The sequence below is a fragment of the Perognathus longimembris genome, chromosome 20 (assembly GCF_023159225.1).
Source record: "Perognathus longimembris pacificus isolate PPM17 chromosome 20, ASM2315922v1, whole genome shotgun sequence".
Lineage (NCBI taxonomy): Eukaryota > Metazoa > Chordata > Mammalia > Rodentia > Heteromyidae > Perognathus > Perognathus longimembris.
The window spans coordinates 6,390,353-6,407,104 of record NC_063180.1 but is presented as its reverse complement, the minus strand read 5'-3'; positions in this window follow the sequence as shown (position 1 = coordinate 6,407,104).

Genomic DNA, 16,752 nt, shown 5'->3' with positions numbered 1-16,752 from the left:
AAGCCCTTAGGTCTAGAAAGTTGGGGTCTTTTTGGTTGGATCCACAATGGACTGTTTACAGCTGGGCTTAGGTGACTTGCCCTGATTGCGCATCAAAGCAGGTCTAAGCATACCTGGGGTTTTGCCTGGTGCCTGTATGCTCCTGGTACAATAGGGTGTGGGGGGGGGCAATCCTTCATGTTCCATCTTTGGATACATAGAAAGAATGAGTCTATGGGGGAGAGGCAAGTCCTTCATATAGGATCTTTGGCTATGTAAGAAGAATGGAATGAGAGGGGAGCAACATGGAGTCAGCTCCTGCACCCTGGACTACCTGCTGTTTTCACCCATCAACGTCCTCCTGCCTCACTTCTAACTCACCATTCAAACTTGGAAGCACAGCACCTCCCATGAGCCTTTCTGTCCTGACATCCCTTCTCTTCTTACTGTGCATGCTTGTTTCACTGGCTTTATCATGTTTTAAATTTTTTATTGTTCTTATAAAGGTGATGTGCAGAGGGATTACAGTTACATAAGTCAGGTAATGAGTACATTTCTTTTTGGATACTGTCACCCCTTCCCTCACTCTCTCCCACTTTTTCCCTCCCATACCCTCCCACAAGTTGTGTAGTTCATTCTCAACATAGGGTCTAGTGAGTACCACTGTGAAATTTGGCTGGCTTTATTTTATTATTATTTATTATGGCAAGCATAATTTACTGGTTAGTGTGTTCTGCTTCCACCACGAGCACAGAGTGTGGTTTTATCTGGCATCTGCACATCTGTGCCCCTCTGAGGACGCAGAGCAGGTGCTGGAGTAGGGCTCATCATGATCAGATGCTTCTCAGCCTACGGGTTATGATTCCATACACTCAAAGTGGATTTGTTACACTAACTCCTGGAGTGTCCAAGCTCAGCATCACAGTGTTGCTGGTTGTTGGCTATATTCATTTGTCTGACTAGAAGTGGTATGTAGCACTGTCACACTGAGAGAGTACTGCCCCTCATATCATCACCTTGGGGAAAAATACAGAATCCCCAAAAGTACAGAATGATGCTTTGTATCATTGCATCATAGTAAAGTTAAAAAAAAGTCAGAACAAACCAGAAGCAAAGACAAACCCATAAGCAAATCTTTGTATGTATGTGTGTATGTATGTGTGTATGTATGTATGTATGTATGTATGTATGTATGTATGTATGTATGTGTGTATGAATGTATGTGTGTGTGTGTTGAGCTGGGGATGGAATCCTGGGCCTGGAGCATGCTGGGTAAGCACTCCACCACCAGGCCACATGCCAAGCTCTTTCATCTGTATGTTTGGAAGGAAAACATGAAGAAGCTAAAGCTCAGAGAGGCATGTTAGTCTGGCCACAGGCATACAGTCAGCGAATGCCAGAGCTGAGTGCCCTTCGTCTGACAGACACTCCCTCTCCCCCAAGCGATTGCATGCTGATTCATTTCAGCTGCACTTGAGGATTTTTACATCTGACAGCAGGAAGGCAAGTTTGGTTTTCAGCTAAATCTGCTGTCCTCCTTCCAGGATCCCTGGGGAGCCTCCCTCCCACCCCCATCCCAGCAGCACATTATTTATTCTTCAGCATGAGATACCCCGTTTACATCACCTGGAGTCTCCAGGACTGGAGTGTCAGGAAGAGAGATAGCTTGGGCTATGAACTCACTCACAGGGCAGGGTCAAAGCAGAGGCTGAAAGAAGAAAGGTGTGCACAGGCTGTCTACACAGTCATCTGCACTCACTGAGTGGTGTGGCCAGTGGCCTTTGGAGAATGGGTCGTGTATCTGAAGGAACTCATGGCAGCTGAGGGGACCAAGAGATAGCTGGGCTGTGAGGTGGGTACAGCCTTTCCCAGCAGAGTAGCTGGAAGGTCAGACTGTCTCCATGATGGATTGGGGGCTGGGTCCAGGCAGGCTTTCTGGATCAAGGACATGTAAGACATTCTGGGGGCCAAGTGTGACAGCACAGAGGCATCCTGTCTGACCCACATAAAATGTCCTAATGGAAAGGGAATACCAAAATTGAGAGACACAGGGTAAAAAAAGACAAACAACTACAAAAGCAATACTTGCAAAACTGTTTGGTGTAAGTGAACTGAACACCTCAGGGGGGGAAAGGGGGAGGGGGAGAGGGGAGGGGGTTATGAGGGACAAGGTAACAAACAGTACAAGAAATGTATCTAATGCCTAACGTATGAAACTGTAACCTCTCTGTACATCAGTTTGATAATAAAAATTTGAAAAAAAATAAAATAAGATGTCCTAATGGGAGCCACAGTAGAAGCCTTTGATGAGGGTTCTGTGTCCAGTCGCAGCTTGAACATCAGCCAGATTCACCTGGTGACAGCCAGGTCCAGTGCAAGATCTCCCTAGTCATATCTGGGGAACAATTCAGGGGAAGTTTAAATCAACTTGCTAAGCATTTTGTGTTAGAACTTCTATCACATGAAAAGCAATGTTGGTGACAGGTATAATCTACTTGGCAAACAAAAGGGAAAATATTTAAAGACTTCAATTTATACAACTGTGCTAGGTGTTCACACATCTTGGATGCCATACTTGCCATATCTAAGCCTGTCTCTGGAGGTTATGTGGCCATTCCTGAGGGCCCACGTGCCCAGTGAGTGCAGACTGGCCAGGACTGCAGGGGTGAGGCTAGACAGCTCCTGCTCTGGAGCATTTCCAAGGCTTGGCTGTGACCCCAATTCCCAGCAGAGAAAAAACCCTTGATCCCAATTCCTCTGGTGCACGTGGTCCCACTGAGGGTTAGCTTTGTGTTCCATTCTATGTCCTGTGTGGGGAGGGGTGAGGACTAGCCAAAGCATCCAACACAGCTCCCTCCCTGGCCTGCTGCTTGGGTTTCCAGCCCTGTCCTCATTCCCAGTCCTGGCTTGGGTAGAGGCAGCTTTGAGCTCCCACATAGCCTCAACTGAAATCCTATACAGAGGCTTAGAAAGGGCTGTAGGCCTTTGGAGATCCCATTTCCTCATCTGTGAATGAGGTGTGTCATGGAGTCATGATACTAATCTCTCTGGATATATATATATATATATATATATATATATATATATATATATATATTTAATTTTGTTGTTGTTGATGTTGTGGGGCTTGAACTCAGGAACTGGATGCTATCCATGAACTTTTGTGCTCAAGGCTAGCATTCTACCATTTTGAGCCACAGTGACACTTCTGGTTTTCTGGTGGTTAATTGGAGATGAACCTTTCCGGCTTGGGCTGGCTTTGAACTGTAATCCTCAGATCTCAGTCACCTGTGTAGCTAGGATTACAGGCGTGAGCCACTTGTGCCCAGCCTCTCAGAATATTTTTGAGGATCAGAACTACAGGCCTGCACTGAACAAGAACCTTGTCATTATTGTTCACTGCAGTGACCCTGCACCTCTCCCTCATTCTGCTCCTGCTTGTGGTCTCCAAACACACCAGGCTCAGAGTCTTGCTGTGCCCTAGGCCTGGAAGTCTGGCCTCCTCATCTCCCTAGGACTGGCTCCTGACCTCTTCTGGGCCACTGTTGTACCCATCCAGCTCTCTCTACCTCTCCCCCTTGCCTTTATTTTTTCTGGGAAGACATCACCAAACAAATATGCTCTTGTTCCAGGACTGTGGGCTTGAGGCTGGAGATACTCTGCATGGAACATAAATGCTAATGAGTGAGTACTGATCCTCTGTAAGAAGGAATGGGCACTGGTGAGCCCAAGAGGGCAGGGCTTGGAACAGCAAGGCCCACTGAGGAAGCAGGTGGGTTGATTGTGGATTCTTGAAGGAATAGAGGGATGATGCTAAGATCCCAGGTAGGGAGGTGTACAAGGCTGCAAACCTAAACTTCAGAGTTGCTGCCAAAAATGTAAGGCACCAAAGGGAAAGGCCTGTGCATGCCAGCAGCGTGCTGCTTCCTGAGAGCCACATTCTGCAGGGAGCACAAAACACTATGTACCTCTTAGGGAGGGCCCTGGGCTGGCCTCCATGGCCTGATGGTAGCTTTTATCCTAACCTCTGATGGAGGGGGCCTGGAAGTTGCAGCTTGGGCTCCACTGCCAAGGAGGATGGGCCAGTAGGGGGAAGGAGAGGCTGGCAGAATGTGGTGGACTGGGCTTCCAGCTGCTTTGCCCATCTGCAGCACCAGCCACTATCTATAGTAGTTTACTCTGCAGCAGCAGCACTTCTGGAACAGCTGTCCTAGGACTCATGGCCAAGGGCATCAATTTCTCTGTCTCTCTGTTTCTCTCTCATATCTGTCTGCCTGCCTGTCTGTCTCTTTCTCTCTCTCTTTCCTTTTCCTCCCTCCTTCCCTCTCTCCCTCACTCCCTCCCCCCTCTCTTTCTCTTTCTGCCACTACTAGGACTTGAATTAAGTCTCCAGGCTGTGGCTCTACCACTTAAACCACACTTCCACTTTTGGCTTTTTGCTGGCTAGTTGGAGCATTTTACACTTTTCTGCCCTTGCTGGTTTTGAACAATGATCCTCAGATCTCAGCCTTCTGAATAGCTGGGAATACAAGTGTGAGCCACCAGTGAAGGGCACCACTTCCACCAGAGCCCTATAGAAGAGTTTTCCCACATGTTTGAGAGCCTCAGTTTCCTGCTCTGGGTCAAACTCCCCCACCCCACCCCCTCTATTCTTCCTACCTAAAGACTAAATAAAATATGCATGTCTGCATACACCTATGTGTGCAAATTTCACAGAATATGAAGACCTTTCCCCAAACATGAGCCTGGGGTGCGTGCTAAGGGCACTCAATGCCACCTAGGTACGCCAGCTTCAGGGAGAAAGAGCAACAATGTGCCTTGTTCCTGGGGCCCCAGGGGAAGGACAGCATGAGCTCTGGCACTGAGCGGGGCTAAATGGGGCTCTTGTGAGGCACCTCCAGGATGAGGCAGTATCTCTCATATCTCACCCAGCTCCATGCCTCAAGGAGGTGGGGGGCTGTACAAGACCCCTGAATCTAACATTGCCCTGGGACTCAGTGCTTTCCCTCCATGGTTACCTCTAGTGCTCACTGCTATGTGACTGGTGGACACAACTGGCTGCGCTGGTGGGCAAATAGAAGCCGGGCAAAGGATGGCGCAGTGGTAGGATGGGATAGGAGCTGGGTTGTCCTGAAATTTAAGCTGCATCCAGTGTCCACTGGGGCCCCCTTCAAGATGGCTGCACCCATGGCTGTCCCTGTGCAGAGCTTGTTACCTGCTTGTTAGGCCCTCTGAACGACAGAGCTGAGCCCGCCTGGGTACTTCACAGCCTGGACTCCTTCCTCTGCCTCCTTATCTTCCTCTACGATTTCCTATTCCTAGGACACACTTTAAAAAAAAAATTGGGGTTTAAGTTATTACATATATTTCACAATGATGAAAATAGTCATTTTACTCTATATAGCTTGTGAAGTCTATGAATTTTAATAATAAAATCATTTTCTCCATTTCGGATGATATGCCCATTACATTCCTTTTGTTTAGCAACATCTGTTCCCTCCTTCACTCATTCTTTCCTTCCCATTCCCACCCATGGATTGCTTAGTTCCCTTTCATCAGTGCCAAGGACACACTTTTGAGGCTGTCAGGCCAGCTATGAGTCTCACTGCTACCTTCCAGAAAGCTATAAAGCTACTGTCTCGGAATCATGCGAAACTCAGCTACCTATATTTCCAGGACTCCTTCTGCCTCATGGCAGCCCTTAAAAGCTGGATCTTTGAACTCAAACCTTGATTGGTAGTCCTAACTTGGTGAATGACTAGCTTACTGAACTTGGATGTGTTTGCTAAACTCAGTCTTCCTTTAGCAAATGGATAGAGTAGTGTTAGAGGGTGCCATAAAGTCCTTTGGTCTGGCATATTCTGCTTGGTACTTGGAAATGCCCCAAACAATGGTCATTTCCAAGAAGCCAGCCAGGGAGGGCCAGGGTGTGTATCTGTGACTTTGATCCCTTGCTGAGTTCAAGTGGACCCTGGACAGAGGCTGCCCTGGGGTCTGGGCTCCTGTCAGGGTTCTGTGTCTCTCTCCCCTCCCCAGTGCCTCAGGTCTCTCTGGAGGGCTTGCCATTGTTTTCTTCTGACCCAATCTGTTTTGAATATACCACGTTTTTGTCGTCCTGAACAGTAATCCCCGGCATGAGAGGAATATTGTGAAATGTCAGCCCTTTCTGGAGGAATCTCAGCAACATGTTTTTTAATGCTCGGCATCACATATGGGGACAATAAATACTGAAAATATGTGGAACAGAACAGGATGGGAGCGTGCTTGGCGCTCAGCTCTGCTTCCCACTGCCCTGGAGCCTGAGTTTTGCATCACAATAAATTAGCTGTGGATGGAGGGGGGCCCAGAGGGTTTCACATACCTCCTGACCCCAGAGCCAGGCACTAGATTCCCAGGCCTGTCACCAAGTGCCCAGGGGCAACTGTGCCCATGGTTCTCATCGTGTCTGCCTGGGGTCCATCTGCTGAGCCAACTCCTTGGTTCCGCTGTGCAGGTAAGGATGCTGGGCCCTGGCCTCACCAGAGTGGCCTCATCAGAGCTGAGGCTGACACCTGTGGAGTCTACCACTCAGGGGATTCAGAGATAAAATCACTTTGTCCACCTTTTTGTCTGGAGATAAAGCCAGGGAAGCTGGTGTGTGTGTGTGTGTGTGTGTGTGTGTGTGTGTGTGTGTGTGTGTGTGTGTGTGTTGTTCATAGGGATACACAAGGTCACATAAAACTTTAGAGAATCGGTGTTTGTACCAAGTTCAGGCCTATATGGGATGGATGGAATTGGGTGAGGCCCCTTATCCCACCAAACTCAAGGCCCTGGTTTGTACACCAGAGACACGGGACTTACTCTTACAGCTTTGAGAGGGCCAGAAACTACCCACAAGATACTCCTAGAACCTGCTTTCAGGAAGTAGAGGGCTCCTTCTAGAAACCACTAGAAGCCCTCTGTTTTCTAGTCAGCGTATGTTGTCCTATCTAAGGTAGATAATGCATGGGACTGTGCTTCCTTAATGGTAAAGTAGGAGTTCCTTGCTTCTGAGCACTTCCCTCCCCCCATTTTTTGCTCCCTGAGTTGTCTGGGACCTGGGCAGTTGGTATCAGCCACCTGGCTGGCTTGGCCACTGCCCGACTGGGGCTCCGCACAGAGGAACGGGGTCTCTCTCCTGGCCACATCCCATCGGCGGTCCCAGTTCATGCTAGGAGAATGTGTTCTGCCCTTTGAAGATGAGGAAGCTCAGGTTCCAAGAGAGAGGAAGACACTTTCAGAGGAGGTAATATCCCTGTGGACATCCGGGGGTCCCCCCACCCCCAATTCAGGCTTTTCCTGCCAAAGTGTCCAAGATACCTGGTGGTTCTCCCCTCTTCAGGTGCCTGAGAAGCTGCCCTGCATGCTTGCTCTTTCCACATCTGCCACACAGTGCCAGCGTCTCCCTGGGGTCTCCCTAGGAACCATACAGCAGCCAACTCGGAGGCAGGGGGTCCTGGCTCAGTCCTCACTCAGCCCCTTGCAGCTGGATGACCTTGGGTCAGTCATTTCACTTCTCCATTTTTCATTTCCTTTCTTGCACATGAGGTGAGCCCTTCCTCCCAGAGTTATCAGGGTCCAGAGTGATTTATGGGACACGCCTGGCTGCCAGTAGGTACTCAGTAATAAGTCCCAGCTGCTTTCAGGGACAAGTCCCCAGGCTTTTCCTCTTGGCCTACTCTGGTTCCCATTTGGACAGGGCCTGTTTTGACCTTGTTGAAGCTCCCCAGGGTGTCCCCACAGCATCATTTTGGCTCTGGCATTTCTGTTCTTCTCCTGCCTGCCTCAGCTGGCTCAACAAAGCCACGCATAAGTGACTCATGTGTTTTGGTCTAGGTCCTGTTGGTGGCATTGCCTCTGTCAGTTCCAGGCCAAGTGACCTGATTCTTCCCCCAACAAATAAGGGGAGACATTCACCAGCCTTGCAGCCAACCAGCTACCTATCCACCCACCCACACACTCAGTCCTCTCTCTCCTCTATCTTTCTATTCCTTCTTCAGCCTCCCTTTTCCCAGTCAGACTCTTCATTTATGTACTCACTTCACTGCCCAGCACAAACCCTGGCACATAGCAAGACATACACATCTGCTAAGTGGTGAGCAGCCTCGCTTATTCATAGGTTTCCTTGCCCAATCTAACAGCAAACATTTATTGGGCCTGTCTCCTGACCTCACAGTAGATTTTCAGAATTGAGTCTTGGCATGAGGAGCCTCATGAAAGAGGCAGAGGTAAGGAGGAGACAGAGGGCTCCCAAGGATGGGAAAGGGAAAGCAGGAGCTTGTCCAAAGTACAGGCCAGGACTGGAGGGGGGCGGTGGGGGTGGGGGAGATGCCGCTCAGGGAGAACGTTTAGCCAAGCAGTGTCAACAAAACCCTGAAGAGATGGATGGAGTGGAGGTTCAATTTCTGTAGGATTAGAGAACTGAGAGCTTATGGTAAATGGGGTAAGTACGGCTGTAGAGAGAGATGAAGAGGCAGAAGAGGGGCTAGAGAAACCCAGGCAGAGGAGGCCTGTCATTCAAGTACCCATCAGAGGCTGTGCTAAGCAAGGGTGGAAACTCAAGTGTTCTCTCTTCCTGGACAGGGGCCAAAGCTGTTCAGTGGTCCAGGAGGGAGGGACTTAAAGGAGAGCCACCTGGTGGCAGTGCACCCAAATTACCGACTAAGTCCTCAACATGGTGTCTGCGGCCTGAAAAGGCACCCCTCACCCAACTTAGGCAGGGCTGAGAAGCCAGATTTTCTCTGCATAGGCCCAGGGTCACAAGGCCTTTCCGATTCATATCTGTGTAACCCCTGGAGGGGGTGGGGAGGTCTTTGAAGTAGCAAGGGACAGTGGCTATGTTCCTGGGTTCTTGTACATCCCCTAATGGATCTATCTTACTCTGAAAAAATTTCCCATTCCTTAGAGCTGACTACTCTCCTCAGTTTCTTGCTTGCAGAGAAACTAGAAACCATGCCAAATTGAGATTTAGGTGGGATTCAGAGTGATGGGCAGGGAGGGTGGGTGGGACTAACTGTAAGTTCTACCTCCCCTTGATCCTCACTGGGCAGATTCATGAGAAGGACCACTCCTTAGCAGTATCCAGGGACAGGGGGAGTCAGGTTGACAGCACAAGTCAGAGTTTTTCTGTTGGCCTGGGCAGAAAGCATGGGAAGTCAGAAACAGGGAGGCAAATATGCCTGCCATCCACCAACTCCCAAGAAACAGTGTGTCCTCAACATGTTTCAATGAACAGGCCCTGGTAGCATGCAATCCCACAGGTCATGGGAGGAGACTGGAAGCTGTACTGTCCAGCCACACAGAACCCCCCTCCCTGCCCCTCCCTGCCGGCTCACTGTCTACTTCCTATCAGAACTGCCACTGAAGTTGGCCTTGGCTCTGTTCTCTCCTAGCCTCAATTCTGTAATCTCTCATTCACCTTAGTTCTACAGTCATATTATAGTGCTCACACTAACAGGGCTTTCCTGGGTCCCAGGTTCCATTTTAAACCCTCCCATATTCAGATTCTTTCCACGTTCACAACCCCATCAGTCAGGAGATATTAGAAACCCTTTCTTACAGATGGGGAAAACAGGAGTGCTGAGAGGTTAAATCATTTGCCCAAGGCTATACACTGTTATTGGCTGTCAGAGCTCCAAACACAATGTGGCTGGTGGCAGGAGCTGGAACCGGAAGTGGCTCTTGAAATTCACTTGATATAGTGACCCAATTTCACATCTTGGTAAAGGGCTGGTGGTGGGTGGTGACTGAGCCTGGGTGATGACTCACGGCAGTCCTTCTTGATCCAGGAACAATGAAGAGAGGGCATCCTTGCCCATCTGCATCTGCAGGCCCAGGATTGGGTCCCCAGGGGACTTGAAGGGGGTGGTATTTCTGTGTTCTCCATACCCTAATGACCGCAGCTCACTGTCTTTACCTCCTGCTCACAGAGGCCACCTTCCAGTGTGCTTTTTTATGCCTGACCTTGCCACCACCCATCCATAGTCTGAAGACATCCCTGCTGCTCTTTTGCCTGGCTTGGCTAAGTCTCCTTCCCCAGGACTCTTCTAGCCTCTCTCACCTCCTGGCATAGTGACACCCCCATGGTGTTTCCTGTACCATGTCCCAACTTCTTGTCATTTAAGGCCTGCCAGAGCCAGGCCCTGACCAATTGCACACCTATCCCATTTCCTCTATGTAGGCCCATACCTCCTTTCTAGCTTCATGCCAGGCCTCTGCTGTTTCTACCACCCAGAGTTCTCCCTGCTCTGTCCTATACCTCCACCCACTGGAATCTCATTTTGAATGCCTTCCCATCCTCCACTAAGGATTCTGAGTCTCACGCATCTGAGCCAGTCATGGCTGCGCCCACCTCTTCCTCTCCACTGGATAAGATGTGCTGTGTGGCAGGGTTGCAGCCTTATTCAAGACAAACACAAGTGCATTTTCTTGGATAAGAACTCTCAGGGTATCACTCAGCCACCTAGGGCCTCCGTTTCTCTGTCTATACTTAGGAAGCCCAAACCTTCTGAGAGACAGTGTTTGCAAAGGCTCTAGCTTCATTGGTGCTCTCAGTTTCTTCTTATTTCTCATCTTTGGATCTTTTCTAAAGCCGTGTACACAGTAGGGGCCTAGTAAGTGCTAAATTGGGGCAGAGTGGGGTCAAAGCAGTGATGCTGGAGGCTTTTCTCCACTCTCCTCTGATTTCTTCACTCCTCAGGGGCTGGTGCAGTGGATGGGTGGTAGGGGCGGTGGGGGTCAGTTTTAGGAGGCCCCATGACCCATCTGTGATTTCAGGGACTTTCTGAGAAGGGGACTGGGCAGGCAGATGGCCCTCCCCTGTCCTGTCCTTTCCTGCAGGACTCTGCCATGGAGGGGCCAAGATGGTCAGTTGGTCAGGCAGAAGTTGGGCTGGACTACTGCTTCCTGTCAGGCCCAGGTGGAGTGGGGTGGAGGCAGCCCAGAGGCAGCTCTGGGAAACATGGACGGACTCCTGGCCTCCAGGCAGCAGAGTCTCAGGGCAGTGCATGTGGAAAGCAATGTCACCCTGGGGAGGGCCCCTCTCTAACTCATTCTTGTCCCCAAGGTAGCCAGGTGACTGGGTACAAAATGTGTGTGTGTGACCCCCAAGCCCCATCTACCTGCTCCATTCTCATGCCTGGCCTGAAGAGAGGAGGTCTGTGGGCTACAGACAGGACTGTGAATGTTGGTCACCCCACCTGAGCCAGGGGAGGCTACCCCACTTGCTTCTTTATCCTGGATTGCTCTGAAGGGCCTTAATTGTGGAGGGACAGGAACAATAAAGCCAAGATGAAATCCAAGACTCACTGTGTGTGAGGTTGTCTGTTGAAGCTCCAGAGCCTGGCCAGTGCTCAGGTTCATGTTCTTTCCTTTGAGATGGGAATAGAGTTTGAAAACCAGACAACCTCCTAAGGCTTGAATGTGCCCCCACTGAATTTCATGTGTAGGAAATTTAACCCTCAGATTGATATGCAAATGGAATTTTGAAGTAGGACCTTTGGGAGGTGGTTAGGGTTAGATGAGATCATGAAGGTAGAGACCATCATGGCACGAGGGCCTTATAAGGAGAGGAAGAGACCTAGGCTGGCACATGTGCTCTGTCTCCCCATATGAGGTACTTTGCCATGTTGGGATGTAGCCAGAGGACCCCACCAGATGCCAACATGATGTCAGCTCCATGCTTTTGACCTTCTGGTCTCCATAATTTTCTCTATCAACACATTCTTTATCAATTATGTGGCCCAGGTATTTTGTTATAGTAATGGAAAAACAGAAGAAATACCTCCTTCCCTTATTTAACTAAAGAAGTAAACCAAGGCTCAGAGAGGGAAGGAATGTGCTCATAGACACATAGTAATTGAGCCATAGGCCAGGTTCTAGAGTCAAATCAGTTCTCTTCCTTCAGGTCACCACATCCCCTGTAAGTGGGTCACTTACTGGGACTTACTGGCATCACTATGCCCAGCTATGGGTTGATAAAGCATCGTTGGAACTTTTCTGTTTGGGCTGGACTCAAATCATGAGCTTCCTATTATCAGCCTCCCAAATAGCTAGTGTTATATACATGAATCACTAGCTTGGTTTTTCTTTTTTTTTTTGCCAGTCCTGGGCCTTGGACTCAGGGCCTGAGCACTGTCCCTGGCTTCTTTTTGCTCAAGGCTAGCACTCTGCCACTTGAGTCACAGCGCCGCTTCTGGCCGTTTTCTGTATATGTGGTGCTGGGGAATCGAACCTAGGGCCTCGTGTATCCGAGGCAGGCACTCTTGCCACTAGGCTATATCCCCAGCCCTTTCTTTTTCTAATCTCTGGAAATAGCTCCAAGTTATGAGACTTTTCCAGTGTGTGTATGGGGGGAGGTGTACTGGGGGTTTGAACTCAAGGCCATATGCTTGCTAAGCTGGCCCTCTACCACTTGAGCTATACCTCCAGCCCTATTTGTTCCTGGCTAATTCCAAGATAGAGTCTCCAAACTTTTTGCTCAGGTTGGCCTCAAACTTTGTTTGATCCTTCCATTCTCAGTGTCCAGACTAGCTACAATTACAGGTGTAAGCCACTGGCGCTGGGCTCTAGCTGTTTTTTTTTTTTTTTTTTTTTTAATTTTTTGGGTTTTTTTTTTGACTGCCTGTTCCTCTGGAAACTTAGTTCCAGGCTTTCTACAGCATTACAGATACCACTGGTTTCACATGTACACATGTTTCAAAGCTTTGTTGATGCCTTCTATGCCATAGATTGACCTTGTAGGACTTTTTTTTTCCTTTGAAAATCTCTTTACTGTATCAGAGAATTTTAGGAGAGACTATAGATGTATGTATGTGCAAAACCCTCATTGCCTTGGTTTGGAGGATATTCTAGATACAAAGAGCTCAAGATATAGATGGAAGCTGTCTTTCCTTCCATGAAATGAGTCTGGGTCTGAGGCTGGGTCTTGACTAGTCAGAGAAAGATAAATGTCTCAGGCTTGGTGGCCAGGGAATTTGCAATACCGAGGAAGGCCTTATCCATACAAGGGAACCATTCCAACCGATAGTGCATGTAAAAACATGACTCTGCCCAGATGTTTCACACATGGCCCCATATTCCTAGGATATCCCAGGTCTTAATTGTCTTCTCTGTGCACCTCATCTTAGAACCAACAATCAGACAGCTGTCATCTGCAGCTACAGTCCCTGAGACGGGTCTGCTCTTGGGTAGTGGTTAAGCCACTGAGAGTCTTCTGGGTAAACGCACACTTGCCATATGGTATGAAGTGGCTACACATAGTGTGAGCAGTTCCTGGCCCTGGAAGATTCTCCTTAGCTCAGTGTGATGGAAGGTGAAGTGTTACCCCTCCTAGTCATACAAGGAAGGCAAGAAGGAAGAGAAGAAAACAAACAAACAAAAAACCCCAGCCAGGGCAACTCCACTTATATTTGGGTTAGGCATATAACTCAAAATACAAACTGGGACACTTTTGAGAGTGTAGGGCACTGTGAATAATTATGCCGGGGCCACATGTACCCCTTGGGATTGTACAACCCCTCTCCTACTTCTGCACAGGAAGGGCCTCGCTGACTCCCCCCAAATAATTCTATATTTGAATCTGATTGTCTCCTTGTGATGGCTTCTCTCTCTCTCCATACAGGTAGTCATGAGCTCAAAGTCAGCACACCTGGGTCAAAGGGCTCCTAACACACCATGTCGCACACACACAGACTGTCACCCTTAGCCCTGCCTCACGTGACAGTGTGCACACTAGCTTTGGGCTGAGACTTTGAACAGTTACCATGTGCCTTACCCCATGACACCCCCAGCCTCTCCCCTGGGAATCCCTGTTTCCCCCTTATGAGGGTGGCAACCTCAGGCCCCAGCCTTTATGCAAATGCCAAACCACAGCTCACTCCATCTTTTCTCTCCTCTCTAATTGACTGTTTTCCCTCCTTGCTGGGACTGCAGGGAGCTCTGAGCTGCCATTCAGAAGGGATCTCCCCCCCACTGCCAGGCCCCTCCAACCCTGGCTCCCGGCTCTTTTAATCTAGTTACTTTTCTATCAACAGACTGGGAGAAAGACACAAAGGAACATAATCGTATCTGTGGCTGTTGATGTTCAATTAACCACATAACCTTTAGGCTCTCTCTGTCTCTGACACCCCAGCCCCCTTCTTCCATTCAGCTGCCCCTCCCAGCCTCATCCAGCGCTGAGCTGTCCAGCACCAAAGAGCCCGCCTCCTGGGCCCTGGGAGATGCCTGAGCTCTCAGGAGAGGAGGTAGGGCGTGAACCCCACCTCTCTGCCCTTACCACCCGCCCTGCGCCCCCAGGCTTGCTCTGTGGGATCCTGTGGTCACCTCTTGGGGCACTCCAGACCAAGGGTGCTGTGGGAGCCAGCACCCGCAAACCTGCGCGTTCTGGCCCTCGGCTGGGGCCAGCAGCTGTCATCCGCCGCGTTCCGCTTTCTCCACTGTACCATGCTAATTTTTCGAGGGACAATTTTTTGACAATGAGTCCTCCAGCCCGAACAGAAACCCTTTATGGGGCCGGCCCCAGGGAGGCCGCGGCGCTGCCAAGGCAAACAAAGGCGCATTGCTGCGGCGATCACGCCTGCGCCTTTCAGGGCCGGCTCCGCAGAGCCGCCGCCCCCAGCCCGCGCCCGCCCCGCCGAGGTAACACCTGGCCCGCCAGCTCCTGGCGCCTAATCAAGATATCAATCACGGCCGGGGCAGGGGGGCGCACGGGCGCCCGGGGCTCCGGGCCCGACATGTGCAGGTAGCCGGCCGGCCCGGCGCCCAGGACAGCTTGGCAGGAGCACCGGGATGGGGGTGTGGAGGGGTGGGGGCGGGACGGGGGTGTTTCCAGCCCCAAAGCCGAAGCGCTTAATTAGGCTGATATCATCCCGCACAAATGTTCCTCCCAGAGGAAGGCTTCGGGGGTACCAAAATTATTTTGTGATTAAAAAGTGAAAAGGAAGGAGGAAGAACCACTCGGGCTTGGGAAGGGAGGGGAAGTGGGGACGGGGGACGCAGCCCAGCAAGGCCAGGTCAGACACGCTTCTGCGCCCTGCTGGGGCAACTGTGGCTTCCTGGCCCTTTCCTGTCTCTTCCAAGACTTCCCACAATTTTAAATATTGGTTTATTTAATCAGCACACCAGGCCTGGAGGATCTAGATTTCATCCTCCTCGGTCTTGTTAGGTGAGGAAGTTAGCGCAGAGATGTGACCTCGGGTCCTACGTCCCAGGGCTGCTGAAGGAGTGACAAGTGGAGAACCGCCTGAGGTCTGTCTTCCACAGGCTCTGAAGCCTGGAGAACACAGTCCAAAGAGGAGAGGCACGCACACCTGACCTGCAGACCCTCCAGGCTCCAAAGGGCAGGGCCCAGTGTCAGGCCACGCCTTCCGGGCTGCTGGCCCCACCCACTCCTGCTCAGGTGCAGTGAGGTGCATGGGCCGGTAATCGTGGGTCCACTGTTTCTATTGCTTGGGTGGCTGTGCAGGGCGGTGTTCCAGAGGCAAGGTGCTGACACCACGGCAGATCTGGGCCACCTAACTCACTCTCTAGTGACCACCAGCTAAGGAGGAGTGAGGGTGGTGGAGTGGGCTCAGAACTGGCTCTCCATGGCTGGAAATTCCAGGTGCAGGTGCCAGGGGTGGTCCTACCGAGGTGTTTCTGTAAATTGTGACAGAGCTGTGCCCAAGTTCCTCAAGTGTCCACTGCCCTTCTGGCCACTTTGACCATTCCCTGAGACAGGCTTCCAGGCTTTTCCTTTTTTTTTTTTTTTTTTTTTTTTTTTTTTGCCAGTCCTGGGGCTTGGACTCAGGGCCTGAGCACTGTCCCTGGCTTCTTTTCTGGCTCAAGGCTAGCACTCTGCCACTTGAGCCACAGCGCCACTTCTGGCCATTTTCTGTATATGTGGTGCTGGGGAATTAAACCTAGGGTGTCATGTGTACAAGGCAATCACTCTTGCCACTAGGCCATATCCCCAGCCCAGGCTTTTCCTGATATATTATTGAAGGAGCCCAACAGAGGTGCTGGGCTCTACCCACTCCTGATTGCCTGGTGCCTGTGCTGTACTGGATACAGGTTCTTAAATGTTTTAAATACTATTCCTGACTTAATGAAATAAAATACTTTGCCGTTGGGGAAAAACACATATACATGGATATACATATATATGTATGTATATAAACACATGCCATGCATATGATGCAAATCTAGGTGATCTGTTTATTCATGACTTAACTCACATTTCAAAAGAGTTTCATTATCAACTTGATGAAGTTTTAATGTTTGTACATATTCACTAATAGACTCAATTGTTTTGGGGGGTAGTACTGAGGATTGAACTTAGCGCCTGGGCATTGTCCCTTAGCTATTTTGCTCTGCAAGTTGAGCCACAGCTCCGTTTCTGGCTTTGTGCTGGTTAATTGGAGATAAGAGTCTCATGGGCTTTCTTGCCCAAGCTGGTTTTGAATCAGGATCTTCAGATCTCAGCCTCTTGAGTAGCTAGGATTATAGGTGTGAGCCACAGGCATCTGGTTTAGACTCAATTATTAATGGTGCTAGAGTCACTCCATTCACAAACACAAATCTCTCGTTCCCAGGTGTACCAGGTGGACCTTGGGGGCTTCTTCTTTGGAGAGCCCTTCTGTGTACTCTGGAGGAGCCAGAGCACCATCATCTCTAAACCAAGAGCAAATGAGCAGTTCCAGGTGCTCAGCCACTGGGATCAGGTGGCCACAGGAGGAGGCCACTGTGTTGAGCTGCAAGGGGTAGAAGGGCAGGGGC